This window comes from Amblyomma maculatum, chromosome 2 (genome assembly GCF_055883805.1).
Source record: "Amblyomma maculatum isolate TAMU_Amacu chromosome 2, ASM5588380v1, whole genome shotgun sequence".
Lineage (NCBI taxonomy): Eukaryota > Metazoa > Arthropoda > Arachnida > Ixodida > Ixodidae > Amblyomma > Amblyomma maculatum.
The window spans coordinates 111067203-111082228 of record NC_139345.1 but is presented as its reverse complement, the minus strand read 5'-3'; the positions used below and the strand labels follow the sequence as shown (position 1 = coordinate 111082228).

At 44.1% G+C, this 15026-nt stretch overlaps 1 long non-coding RNA gene across 1 annotated transcript; it reads left to right on the top strand.

Moving 5' to 3' along the window:
• Window positions 1-604: 604 nt before the first annotated feature.
• LOC146199556 (uncharacterized) lies at window positions 605-4938 on the top strand. Its single transcript, XR_014704760.1, has 3 exons — window positions 605-687; window positions 1951-1989; window positions 4886-4938. It is a non-coding gene; the product is annotated as an uncharacterized LOC146199556 (long non-coding RNA).
• The last annotated feature ends 10088 nt before the right edge of the window (window positions 4939-15026 follow it).

Here is a 15026-nt window from a genome sequence, read left to right as displayed (position 1 = left end):
ATATTCGTTTCCAGAGTTTTTAAAATTAGGGGGTCAACGTGTATACCATGTACTTTAAGAGAGTAGGAATAGTACAGACCATCACATTCTTCTAATTGCTATGCTTACAAAACAAACGGTTTCTATACAGGGATGATTTCATTTAAAAAGCATTTAAAGTCAATTGGCTTGTAGTGTCATCTTGAGGAAATAAACTGCGCTTTCGTTAAACCGTCAGTTGACTATATTAGGTGGATGGAATAAAACATTCGTTCCTTCATCTCGAACTGCATGTTAGCACCTTCAGTGCGAAGTGTAGAGAAAATGCTTACAAAGAAGAATGTGGCCGCACCACGTGGAAAATTCCTGCCTAGTATCTAGCGTTCCGTGCCGTTTCCAGTGTCCAAGTTTTTGAAAAGTGCGACGATGTTTGAACATGTGTACCACCAACTAAACCTAAAATTTAAAATTCTTTCGGTGTTCATATTTAAAGGCATGGGAAAACACCTTACTATAGCCTTTTTTAATGAGAGCCTTGGATGCTAAAGATTGACTGCTTATTTCCATTTAGCATCTTTTTGTGTAAGCTACTGTTTGCGAGCATTTTGTCCGAAAACAATTTCAGGGGCACGAGAGGCGGTTGTGCAAATCGAAAAGTAGCTATGAAGACTTCTACTCTTGCCATTGGACTTCTCTTCGCAGCTGCAGGTAAGAATACTCGCTTTAAAACATATTTTTGCATGAACATCAGCTTATAAGACCCCTTAGATGTGCCTCGCGTCCTTTCGGTGGAAGTTGGAGCTTGGAAAGAAAGAATGGTTTGCATATCCAGAGCTTGCCGTACCGCGGTGGTTAGGGCGCTTTACTGCTAAACCAAAAGGACGCGGGATCAAATGAATAGCCGCGACGAACGCTTTTCGATGAAGGCGAAAAGCGAGTCGCGTGCGTACTGTGCGATGTCAGTGAACGTAAAAAGGCCCCGACGTGGGCAAAATTTTCGTAGTCCTGCAGTACGGCGTCTCAATAAACTAAATAACATGTGACATTAAAAACTATAAACCAAACCAAACTGTCTGGAGCATCATTATCTCAGAAGGACGCTACGACAGTATGGTAAGAAAAGAAGGAATCCGGCCGTAGCCAGAAGGTGGTCATCCCCGCAACCAGTCTCTTGTGGCTGTACGAAGAAGGAAAGGGAAATGCACGGGCCTGCTACTGGCTCTGTAGCTGAGCCACCTCCGCTGCCTCGGGCAGACAGAAGAGAGTAAGTAGAGAAGAAAGAAAATGAAGAGGGAGAGAAAGACGTGCGCCGCAGCAGCCGTCGTCCACCACCTAAGCGGTGGCGGGTGCAATGACGACCTACAAAGATAAAAATTTGGTGGCTGGCTAGCCCCCGCCGCTAGCGGCGTTGTCCTACCATCCAGCCCCGTATGGCCAGGAACAGCCACCCTTCACCACCTCTGCCGTTATACCGCGGAAGAAAGAGGGTATGGGGCAGGAATGAAGAAATTTACCGTGACAGGATTGCTGCCAAGTGGACGACCAGAAAATCGTTAATGTGGTGATAGCTTTGATGAGAGTGAAGGAATGTACAACCAAACTGCGGGTGCCACGGGTACCATCCTGATGGGAATAGCTTGTCAGGAGGAGGTTTATCGAAAGCAGAAGAACGCAAAATCGAAAGTTAGTTATAGTGAATAGAGAAGCTTAACTGATGAAGAGGCAGTACAGCTAAATATCAGGAATGCATAACTGCATGCTGAATACCGTAGAAGGAGGAGTGTATGGCTGAAGAGTAATAATGCTCTACCTGAGGTGGCTCTCAAGAGAACTATCCGAAGAGTCTATAAGATGCGGAGCAAAGACACTGGTTACCCACTTAATGTCCACGGAGACCGGATAAAGCTTTCTGATAGATATGAATAGTTTGTGTAGATTTGTGCTAATGAATCTCCCTTGTGTTCTTTTCAGTGGTGCTTGTATCAGCGGCTCCGAGTGAGACTGACAGCAGTAAGTATGAGCATTCTCCTTAGCCGGCTCCCAATAAAAATAAAAGCGAGGGAACTATATCTTCAGAAATCGATATCGCATTATGAAAGGCGATATGCTGCTTTTAACTACTTTAAAAAAGAAGATTAATGAAGGAGATGCGTGGTCCATCTTGAAAGTAACTTTCTCTAAAAAAATGTCTCATGCAGCGTTCTCATGCCACTTTCCACAAGAGCCCCAGTGCGGGTTCGCTTCTAGCTTGATTTCTTCGCTGTTAAGACAGAGACAAAAAGCCGGAGTTTCTCCAACCACAGTTTGGTAATATAAGCTTTTCAGTTTCTCGCGATACTGGACTCTAAGAATGTTGTGTCACCTAGATGGTGCCACGTTTGTGCATCCATATTGCGAAACTATTACAAATAACCCCTTCTAAGAAACCAGCAAGACGAAAGTTTCAGTTAACGTGGTGATATCGCGCTGAAGTAGTACTTTTAAGGCGAAAGCCCTTAGTCACTCATCGATGTCACCAGAAGGTTGTCAGCAGAGGTGTCACGCTTTCGGGAGTGGGAGTTAATAAGCAATTTAATAAACCTTGTCTCCACCGGCAATCGAACCTCAGTGGCGTCCGTGTGCTGTGCGATGTCAGCGCACGTTAAAGATCCCCAGGTGGTCGAAATTACTCCGTAGCCCTCCACTACGGCCCCCCTTTCTCTCTATCCACTTTCACTCCCACCCTCATCCCTTCCCTTACGGCGCGGTTCAGGTGTCCACAGAGCAAGTGTGACAGATACTGCGCCTTTCCCTTCCTATGAACCAACCAACCAACCTTGGATCCCCAGTCCAGTGCTTCAACAACTGCGCTAGCCCCAGTTTTTTGTTGTTTTTTTTTCTTTATTGCCAACTTGGACATTCAAAACAAGACGATGAACAATAAAACGTGCCAGCACACTGCGCTAGCCGCAGTTCGTGAAACGCATTTAATAATTCCCCTTGTCTACCGTGAGGATGATAGTGTGATTCCGCGAGTGACAGATACTCCGTCTTCTCTTTCCTGTAAACGAATTATAGATTCGATGAAATGCTGGTTGTGTTCCACAAGGGGCGCGCGATGTACGTCAAGGACGATCATGACGTCACCAGGCCATTCATACATACACTAAGCTGACCCCGCCGGGCGTCCGATCCAGGCATTCATGCGGCCCTTCATTTGTCGCTTCCTGGGACGCCGCACCGCACAGCAAACAGAGGCAGACCCAGAAATCTAGGAGGCGTTAGTACAGCAGGCATCAGCGGCATTTGAAATTGATTTACAGGATAGAAAAGGCGCAGTATCGCTCACAATTCTCCACGGACATCACGCCGTAAAGGAAGACACTTGATTGTTTTATAGGAAGGAAAGGCGCGGTAACTGTCGCACATGTTTTCTGTAGACACCTCAACCGCGCCGTAGGGGAAGGGAGGAAGGTGGAAGTGAAAGTGTAAAGAGAGAAAGGGGAGTAGTAGTGGAGGGCTACGGAGTAATTTCGATCACCTGGGTACCTTTAACATGCGCTGACATCGCACAGCACACAGACGCCTCTTCATTTCGCCTCCATCGAAACACAGCCGCCGAGGTCGGGTTCGAACCCGGGTACTCCAGCACAGTAGTCGGGCGTCCCACTGCACCACCCTGGCGGGGCCCGTAAAGGAAGGAAGGAAGGTGGAAGTGAAAGAAAAGAGGGAGATAGAGGTGCCGTAGTGAAGGGTGACTCTCCACCGCGCTATGATGGTTTTCGCCCCATCGAACTTTGGTGGTCCAAAGTGGCCTGCAGAATTTTTTGGTCGCATCAATATAATGATGCTGCGTTAAGCTACAGTCATGCGGTTTGTCACGTTACGGTTGATATTGGAAAAACACTGTTACAGGCAGGAGACCACTAGCAAAAATATTAATTTTTATCACCTTCGATCTGAATTAGATAACAAGAGAAGTTCACAAAAAACTAGTACTAAGGGCCGCTATGAAGAAATTGAACCACTGAATGACAGTAGCACATTGGCACTGTCTTCGCGAAGTCATCTGTGTAACACAGACGACGGCAGATGCAAGCATGGCGTTAGAGTGCTCGTAAACTCTGCAGCGTCTTATTCCTTCTGCTGCACAAGTGAAACTGCGTCAAATTGTTTATTGGATGAAATAAAATATAAATAATGAATGACTTTCGTTGGGCAGGGACGCTAGAAATATGCACGACATGGAAGCTCCAAAAAAAAAATGAACAGGGATATAACTCATCCCCTTTTGGTAAAGAGCAAACGCAAACACTGAAGTGTGCATACATAGAATCGCTGACACCGCAAACGTACTGTTTTGTGTTCTGTAAACTTAAAAAAGCATGTGCAAACATGCTTAGAGAGGAGTGACCAGTGGCATTGACGCATGGAAGCAATGACATTGTGATCTCTCTTCAAATGCATGGTAAAATGCAGCGAATGTGCGTTTAGAAACCGCCAAACAAATAATCGAAATATATGGCTATAGATAATAGAATAACCTTTCTAATAGTTAATATATTCATGATAATCTCCTACTTGCATTTGTAAAAAAGTAGAAAGGAAGACGAAATAAAAGAAAATTGTCATAGAAGGAGGCAAATAACAAATAGACCATTGCCAGCGAAGCATAAATTATCTTTTTTCTTTTTTTTCCTGGTGGACAAGTGACCGATCACCCAGATAAAGGCCAGATAATACATTTGTAGTAAAAACACTCGGTGGATTTGTCTGAGGCGTACTTTAAGGGTTCAAAGGTTAGCGTTGCAATGATTTTAATTTAGAAGAAAATACACGACAGCCTGTTACGCTTAATATTAACATTCTGATTATGTAAATTTGCCGGATTCTGCAGCTTTCTAAAGCCTGCTCCTTTTTCTTGCAGGCTCGAACTCGGCTTTTGAGAACAGCCGCATGGATAAATGGGAAGAGGGTACTGCTCGTCTCAGAGTCCGTAAGTGGCAGCTGTGTTGATTCAATACTAAGGACGAGCTGAAAGTTACAGAAATCGCTGCCTGATCTAGAAAGCAGTTCAAGATGCATGTCAGCCTACCTTCTTCAGGGCTTGTGGCCAATTTACACTTGATCAAGTTGGCATATTTTTTTTTTTTCTATAGATGTCATGCGCTGCATAGAACACTGAAAAAGAGCAGGAAAAAGAAGCATCAGCAGAGACACTTTATTAGCGGGCGGAAGATAAGTAGCCACCAAGGCTTAATCAGCTCTTTACACCTCTTTCGTTTTGACTACATAAAAAAATTCCCTGTTGAATTTAGAACAGCTTGCTGTTTTGAAACGAAGACTTCAGTTGAAAAGGATATGATTAATCGGTGGTCCGATTTCAAAAGAAAATGGCTTGGCAAGAGTGTTCACAAATTTTTAAAACATGGACTCCTTCAACGAGGTAGACGACAATTCCTGTCACAGTAATAGGTGTAAGTTAGCGTGAGCCCGACGTAAACGCAAACGTACGCACGGCATCGTCGAGTCAAATGGGAAGATGCCCCGCACACTTGAAAATCAGTTGTTTTTGATAGCGGTTGTGTTTCTCCGTGAAAAGCTTCTTAAAATACTCACTTCACATCTTGATGCACTAAAAGGCTGCAATATTGCGCACGGGATAGAAATAAAGACACTGATTGACGCTGCCTAAACCAGCCCGCAGTGCAGCGACCGCATGCCGGAAGTTTCCTCGAGGAAGCGAATTAGCGCCAAACACGGTTTGTCTGCAAACTTTGAACGTGTACATGTTCGACTTGAGAAAACGTAGTGATTACGTTTTTGTGATTAACAGTGGCCACCAGCTATACAATATGGTATATGAACTATGAATTGCCCTTTAATTCTTTGTATCTTTGTGCCTGTCAATGTCTCGATGTCTGTATACCCCACTTAATGAATGTGCCGTCTTCATGATTGCTATTGATCTTTGTGCGCGGCAGACAGGTACGCTGCAATCATAGAGTGGCTACAATCAGTATGAGGGGGAGGGGGGCGGGGGCGATCCTGGGACTAAACGGTTCGACACAAAAGATAATGGAGAGGGCATACGGACTTCTCATGAATATCTCGGTATGACGCGGTTCTGTCCGCTTTTCTGTTTGTTTTACGACTGAGAGAAGCAAGAAGAATAAAGTGTGCAGACGTTTCTATGCACCTTCGACGGTTGTTATCACGCCTCCAAGATAAGAGAAGAAACTTGTACTGAAACATGAGAGCTTATAAATGAAAAAATAGCGTTATATTCCCCATTTAGGCGATAGCGTCAATGGTACACTGGGACCGTATATTGTCTATCGTCAACACTGTTTGAAGTGGCGTGAGACTGACTTCGGCCTCCTATATATGTTCGCGAAGGATATAGTACCATACTAGGTACAGTCATTAGCAAAATAATATGACAAATAATATACGTTGTGCTCAAAACTGCGAATATTCTCGGCATGTTTCTCATAATTATAAGGATGACCTTTAAATATTAAGCATCCGGAGGAAAACTAATCAGAAAATAAAAAAAAATGCTTGACATGCAGAATTACGGAGTAGTCTATAGATTAATGCTAAACTTTGTTCCTTCTGATATTGCTTATGACTGTACGTATTGGCGCTGCCGACACCGAAGTTCCTTTATTTTTTTTTTTTTTTTTGATTAACAGAAATGTTTTTTTTCCAGGGGTTGATAAAGCAACCAGTGGCTACGTCTTTTTATACGCGACTGGTAACGAGACGATTATAATGGTGTTATTTTTCCAGGTCGTGGATTCGGGTGTCCAAATGAACGGGCATGCCATGAACATTGCGTATCTATAGCCATGAGAGCTGGATACTGCGACAGCTGGTTGAATCTGCGTTGCGTCTGCGTTAAATGATCTGCTTCAGCGACAACTGGTTCAATCTATTTTGCGTCTGCGTTAAATGACCTGCTTTAGCGTGGAGCTCTTGTCAAAGTTTCAATAAAGGGATGTGGTATTGAGATGGGAGCGTCCGAAATACTTTCTACGCATTTCTACCACGGACAGTTAATGTAGGTTTAATATACTATTGAAAATTATCAAATAAATTTTCTTACCACTCTGTAACTACCATCACGCAGCATGCCTTAACAGCCAACTGCTTTCTCATTAGTTGGCTTCTGCAGTGTGCTTGGCGTTCAGATTTATTGATTTGCCGTTAGAGTTGGATTTGTCATGGATATTACCAGAAAGAAAAGCTCCACAAGAAAACTGGACGAAGCGCGGACGTCTGCTGGTATATCACAACGGCCGCTCGCGTGTGATCAGGATTAGTAAGAGGACACTCGTGCGCAGGTGCTTCAACCATTTCTTTATTTGTGAGTGGGCTTGCCAATGTTGCTTTGCGTGTGATGGTACACATTTTTCTATCCCCAAGCCCAAGCAAAAATATAAAGCTGAATTCGACGCAAATGTCTCTAGTAAGCAAGGTGTACGCGCAGAAGCACGATATTGAATAGCCACTAAAATACTAAAATATTAAAATATTAAAATACCGGCTCCTCCAATGAATATTTTTCAAGCCTTTGTATAATTTGAAATAGAAACAACATATTTCTAGTGCGAAGAGGAAGAAGTACACGAGGGACATTCTAGGCAGTGGCATCGTATTCGCTGCGCGTGTTGGACCTGACGGTGTTCACTGTTACTGTGCTCGCCGCTGATCTGCCCAGTCCTGCTGATCGAGTCCTGCTGATCTGATCAATAAACCCCCATCTTACACTAGGAACAAACTCTGAGGGTCGGCGAGCACAATTTGCCGCGAAACTTATTAAAACTCAATTAGCTAAAGCGCGCTCGTGTATCGGGATTTTATATTGCCCTGCTATGTTTCTTTCATTACCCTCTGTATAGCGTTCTGCTTTTATGTTCCAGTTGCCGCTTTTTCAATTTCCAACGTTTATTCCATTTATATGGGCTCGTATTTCGCTTGCTGTTTTGTTAGTATAATCAGAAGCTCTGCTTGCGTCTTCCTTGTCTCAGGGCCTCATCCTGTATATCTAGCTTCGGCGTGTGAATAATTCATAATTCTGAAATAAAAATTGAATTGAATTTATACTTATCGCAGTGAGGTGGCTAGTCCCAATGAAGACATCGAAGCCGTGAGCAAGACATTGCAATATCAGGTTTTGGAAAAAAATTAATAATTTTCTGAAGCCTTGCAATGCGAGGCAATCGGCATCTTTTCCGCACGAAGCTGAAACAAATGGTAAAAGGTGCGCAAGAAACTTGTTACATAGGAGACGTCCGGTTCTGAAGTGTGCAGTGGCTGCGGCGAAAAATTCGGCCTGTCTGCGTTACTACGACCTGTGATGAACTTTATTTCGCACCTTTGCTCTCAATAACAATTACGCAGTTGGCAATGACTAACCTCTATTTTGCACCAAGCAGCGAAATAAAAAACTATATGTTTGTGCATGACACGGCGCAATAACAGTTTCCATTCGAACCGGGCGCCGAAGGCACTGCACACGTTATCCATGTAATCCACGTTATCCACGTTATCCACCAATCTTGCTGCGCGTCTCTTGCGCTCAGTTTAGGTCTCGTAAGCTAAACAAAATTTCTCGCTATGCCGATTTTTTGAAAATGAGCTTTTCTTCGTTTGAAAAAGGGACATGGCATCGCCTCGTTAACGGCTTCACGCTGGCCTTAAGGATGACCACTCAACTTCGATAAGTAAAAAAAAAAAAAAGTTAAATTGGTTTTTTCTTGATTATCAGACTATTCAGAAACTTTTGGACTTTATGATGTCCGCTGCGGCTAAGAGTTTCTTTCCGGAAATATTTTCTTGCGATCTTAAATAACTTTTCTCAGAAATTTTCGAGCGTTTGCTGAAACATCCCGTTGTTTTCAATATATGAATATTTTAAAATATGTGATAAGAATGCTGGTTTTGCACATAGAGCGCCTCTAAAATGATTGTTTTATTCGTATAAAACTACTTTATCCGGTCAAATCCGATCACAAATCTTGTGGATCACATGCCCCCGAGGGGGTCCCGACAATGACACTGAAGGCTAGGTTATGTGTAAGCTGAAGTGAGGGCTTCAGCACATTGTCCTAGCAGCCTAGTTATTCGTGCCGGCAACTATGATTTTCGGGGCTTATTCATAATTTACCCATTTCTTTAGCTTGTTTGTTTTTTTGGAAATATCTTTGTTCCATTTCTAGATTATCGGCTTCCGCAATAAGCAGAATGTATTTGAACGCTTATTTGTAAGCCGTTTTTTTTTAGGCAGTACATATAATCTACGTTTTCTAGCCAATTACAGGACTAAACTCACACTTACATTACAAGACATTTCAAGGACTGGTCAGTACCGACGTCACGTTCAAATTGCGGGAAACAGTGCCTTAAATACACAATACCAGCACTTCTAGATTATTATAATTCGGTCCGCTTTGATGTCTTCACGGCATCATACAAATACCTCCTGCAGATGCATTTGGTTTCTACGTAATACTGTCTAGCCATACTAGCGTTTTCTTTTCAATTTGTAGCAATGCACTCCGCTGTTGTCTTCATCTACAATTTTACTAATGAGTACTATGTTTGTATATTATTAAAAATGTATGGTTATGTGTGTTTTAATGAAGAGTACGTATACATATATGATGTTGCCACTCTGCTGGAATAAGGGATTGTGGACCCGTAAAATTTTCCAGGGACAGTTTTTTTCTAAAAATCCCTCCATCTGTATTTGACGGCAAATAAAGATTTCATATCATTCTTAGTATTTTGTGGTAGCAAAGTTCGAGTGGTAGCCTTGGGGCGTACGCAACTATTCCCCGGCTTCCAACCGGAGTCTGACTACACCGCCCGCATTTCGTGCTGGCCGTTTGCCACCCTCGCGGCGTCTCCCCCAGTCACCACCTCCGGAAAACTTGGCACCGCGGCCAAAGGAGATGAGACCGCCGGAGAAAGATCACTACTCGCAGAAATAACTCCTTCCACGACTATGCTAAAAATATAATCCATGTGTCTTTGAATTGTATTTCCACAATGGCGTTAGTGGACACCTGTGCAACTGTTTCAAGTATCAGCTTATTTAAAAACTTATTGGGACCTAGAGTTATATCTTCTTGGGACAAAAATTCAAATTTTCATACCTTTATTGCCAATTTGTTGTACCCTGTTTGAGTGTGTAGTGCTGAGGTGTGTCTTGGAGCAACCGTGTTGTCATCGGAGTTCGTCATCCTACCTCACTCCACGCATGATGTAACACTTGGCATCGATCTTTTGCTACGAAATGTGGCGCCACAGTAGACTACTGCATGGGCGAGCTCAGTGCTGACGGCAAACCTTCCGCCTGAGCTTTTCTAGAAACCACTTGTTTGTGACGACGGGCTTTGCTTGTGCGATGATAGCGTTGTGCCTTCGATGTCTATGAAGTGCGTACCAGTTTCATGTTCTCGCCGTGCGACCGAACCGTTTGATGCGACCGTGACACTACGCTAAAACATCTGTAGTGGTCTATCATTGTTTAGTGTCGGTAACCCAAGGCTGCACGCGATTGTGGACTATTAACTGCTCCACGCAAACAGTTGTATTAGCAGCTGGAATGAAGATTGTTTCTTGTACTGAAGACGAGCTAATATCAGTGACCGTGGTTACGGATGTACCAGAGTGGCATTTCGCAACATCCCCAGTGACCACTAAACTGCGTGGTATGACTAATAATTCTTCCTCACTATCCCTCCCATCCGTATTTGTTCTTTCTATTCATCTCCTGAAACTTTTACTTGTGCCGGCCGCAGATAAAGGGCTTGTGCCTGGCTGTCTACCCAGAGTTGATGTTCACTCAGTCTACGGCAACCCGCCGGGCATATGGCAGTGCTACATTTAACCTGCCTAATACTCGAGTCGAGTGCGATATAATGAACCACGCTACCTCCATTCATTCTAAAGAACTGCAAGTCAGAGCACGAACCTTGTATCTTCGTGGGCTTGACACTAAATTTGCTTGTCTCACTCGTATAAGACAAGCGCACACTTTTGAAAAGGAGATAAGATATATCACATGCAGGCCTAAGTATCAGGCCTGTGAGCGCCGTACAACGCAAAAAGCGTGCAAAGCGATGCCAGCAAATCTAAAAGACGGGTGGTTGCGTGCCTTGTTTTCATAAAATCTGGGCATATATATATATATTTTTTTTTGATGGATTGGCAACATCTACGGATTTTTTTCTGCAATATTGGAACAGGTAAAAGAATAATCGCTAATGCATCGCCTAAGGTACCCTTTCATTGCCAACAAACCCGCCGTAAACTAGGAAGCAGACATACGCCGCGTGTGGTTTTGCGAGCGCCGCCGGCTGCCGATTGCCACTATTGGAGCTACGGTAGCGCCACCTTAGGTCGATCTCGCGGCGAATAGCACATATCGGCGCAATCGTTGTGAGCGGCGTTTACTTACTATAGCTTGATTATCCTTACTACGTGTGATTTGATATATCATGGTTGCTGCACTGTATCGACCCCTGTTCCCGCTTAATTATGTGTATAACCTGAGATCAAACGCGGTTAACTTTTCATATTAGCTGAAATACGCTGTGTGATATATATTGTTACATTTGTTTCTTTAGCTGCAGAAAACAAGAAACCTAGTCACAATTCCAAACCGGAAACCAATGTGGATATTCACAAGCTCGTGTCGAAATGCTCGTGCATCTTGCAGAATACAAGTAGGGATGGTGCCAGCAGCTGTGTCAATTGGTGAACGCTTAAGTGATGCGGTACCGAAAGTTTGGTTAGGAGGCTTACTCCCTTCAGTATTCAGCCGAACAACCCTTGGCATTAATTTACTCGAAGAACGTACGTTATGGGAAAACCAAGATAGGGATGCGGGTTTTCGGATGAGAGGTGGAGTTGTCTTGCTTTGAAGATAAAAAAAAATTAACTAGTGTAGTCTGCGCTTGAGCCGAATTCACTGCCTATAAAGGCCACCGGGTCAGTGGCCAAGTGTTTCTCGGAGTATTTTGGTCATGCTATTAGCTGGCGAAAATCATTTTTTTACAGCGCTAATTGTACTCGGCACCATAGAGTGGTCGGCACCGTCGTACTCCGCTCTCAATTGATTTGAATTATTTTAGATGCAGCGGTAACATGTGCATTATGAGTAAGGGCCGTGTGTCGCATGTAAAGGATGCGCGGACATCAAAGCACAGTGCCGTGCACTATTGGGGTGAACGTGGCGTAGCGGGCCCGCGGTATGGTGTTCACCTATAGGGTATACTGGGCTTTACCTTCTCTAGCTTCTGGCGTTTTTCCCCCTTTGTGATGAACAAGTAAGACTGGAAAGTACTTGAAAAACCACCGATCTCTTTGGGACTGAGTTTTGAGCACTTTGTCGTGTTGAGAAAATTTAAAGGAAAAACTTCCCAGCCACATGAACACAAGCAGCGTCGTAATAAACAACATGACAGGCGCTGAAGGAACGATGATTTCGTGCTGAAGTTGCTTTGATGGACAAAATATCGGAACCTGTATGAAACTGTACACTGGAATTTGTATGGAAAGCAATCTGCCTGAGCATGCTGTATTTGTCTAGGTTGCTCTACATTGTCTAATAGAATACAGGGTGCCAAGTGTTGTTGAGTCACATAAGATCCACCGAAAGAAACAGCGGCAAGTGTTCCTTTAATTGCCACCAAACTTGCACGTTTTGGATGTCTTACACTGTGACATGCGAGCAGTCTTAATAAAGTGTGTCACCATCCTTAGATTACGTGCCACACGCTGCTTTTTTTCAGCCAAAATAGCGCAGGTTACTCTTGAACATGGACCCGCGCTATCAAGCTGTTCCCACGGTTACGTTACACGTGCCATATAGTTATCATACGGCTGCAATAACTGTCATCTACTTTTAATATGCCATAGTATTTATTATTTAACGCTTCGTGTGACCAGAAAGAGCGGCCAGAAAACGTCCCTCGCAACCGTCCATCGCTAAGAGACCGATAATAATGAAATTTGTGATTGGTAAATAAGCAATAAAATTCAGAATTCATTAGCCATAATTTGTCATGGTTGAAGTCATGATTAGTACGAATGTGAGTCATAACCATAGTTATCTATAGTCGTAGTTAATAATGATAATAGTCATGTTTAGTCATAGTCATAATTTGTTTATAACCATGAGTATGGCTATGTAAACTGTGACTACGAATAACTCTAAATACGAACGTAACTGGCTATGGGTAACTATGGCAATGATGGACCATACCTATTAGCAAATTTGGCGATGACTAACCATGACTATACTGGCTATGACTATCGTTATTCATGGTCCTGTTTTTTAATGATTTGCCATAGTTATCATAAATCTTAGCCACGGTAAATCATAGTCATAGTTAGCCATGTTTTGTCATAGTCATCGTAAAAGTTGCTTAGAGACAGCATTGTCATGCTGGGACCACATACTATAAAGGAAAGCTTGCAGGCTATTAGAACTTTATAACCACAGGCACGCCACACCTAGTGTGAAAAAGAAATTGAGGGGAAACTGGTTTCATCTTGCGCCTGTTCCTCCTCCAAAAGAGATGCTTAAAGTCGCAACAGTGCTCTCCGGAGTTTTTCTCACGACCCAGCATTTTGTGAAATTACTGTGCACCTTCACGAAATTTCTCTCGACAACAACAGCGTACAAATCGCTGTTAGGCCTAGCTCCTTAGTGAACTGTTGTATTGCAAACGTATGCGCGGATTGAGGGAGGTATATTGTGTGTTCCTGCTACAACAAGAAAGGGAAGAATTGAAAAGAAACCAGCAAGGGAAACCTTGAGGCAATAAGGAAGCATAACGGAGCGAGGATCTCTTTATTGTAAAGAAACTCAATGGTGAGTTCGAAAGGACGTTTTTCGGATCTTTGACACCTCTTACCCTAAGGGCAAATCAATTGGGAAAATATCTTAGCGAAGAATTTCTTCCCATCAGCCCCCACGCATGAAGCGCAAAGGACGCGCAATGCGGAACCCATTGTGTTAGCTTCAAAATCTTGCTGCTTCTCAAGAAGTTTGAAATTCGTACCTGCGTTATGATATGATTGCACGATAACTAGCCGAGGTGGCTGAGTGGGAAAAGCGCTCGGCCGTTGAACTTGTGAGCACGCTACCGGTCATGACCGCAGGATGGATGCGGAAAGGATAGTGCACGACGTCACGGTCCAGGCAAACGCGCCCCTACTCCTGAACTGCCCCGCCGGGGTGGTGCAGTGGTAAGACGCCCGACTACTGTCCGGAGTTCCCGGGTTCGAACCCGACCTCGGCGGCTGCGTTTCGATGGAGGCGAAACGAAGTGGCGTCCGTGTGCTGTGCGATGTCAGCGCACGTTAAAGATCCCCAGGTGGTCGAAATTACTCCGTAGCCCTCCACACTACGGCTCCTCTTTCTCTCTTTCCACTTTCACTGCCACCGTCCTCCCCTCCCTTACGGCGCGGTTCAGGTGTCCACAGAAACAAGTGTGACAGATACTGCGCCTTTCCCTTCCTCTGAACCAACTATTATTATTTATTATTATTACTCCTGAACTCAGACATTTGCACGGTCAATGAAGACTCGCCTAGAGCGACGTCGACTGTTTGAAGCCGCACGCAGCACGACAGGAACGGAGAAGTACACTAGAAAGCCGTTTCTGACCCACTAACGTTCCTTAGCGGGTCAGAAAAGCAATGAAGACACCAAGTTCAGAGAAGACAACCGCTCAAAACAAAAAAAAAAAAAAGAAAACTCGTCCGAAATGGAAGGGGCCCGCAGAAGAAAGGTCAAATACGAAAGACCACGGTGGGGTAGATCTTATCCCCTCGGAAACTGCCGCGCGTTATTTGTTTCCTCTCGGGATCTCTCGGGAAGTAGGGAAGTATTCGTGCCATCCGGCTGATATCTGGCCCTTCTAGGAGACGGTGGCCGGCGGCGAAAAACTGGAAGCTGCTACGCCCAGCATCTCCTCGAAGGCGTGACGTAAGCACAGTCACCCTCGCTTAGAGAGGGATTCCAGCGCCCCTGTGAATACCGC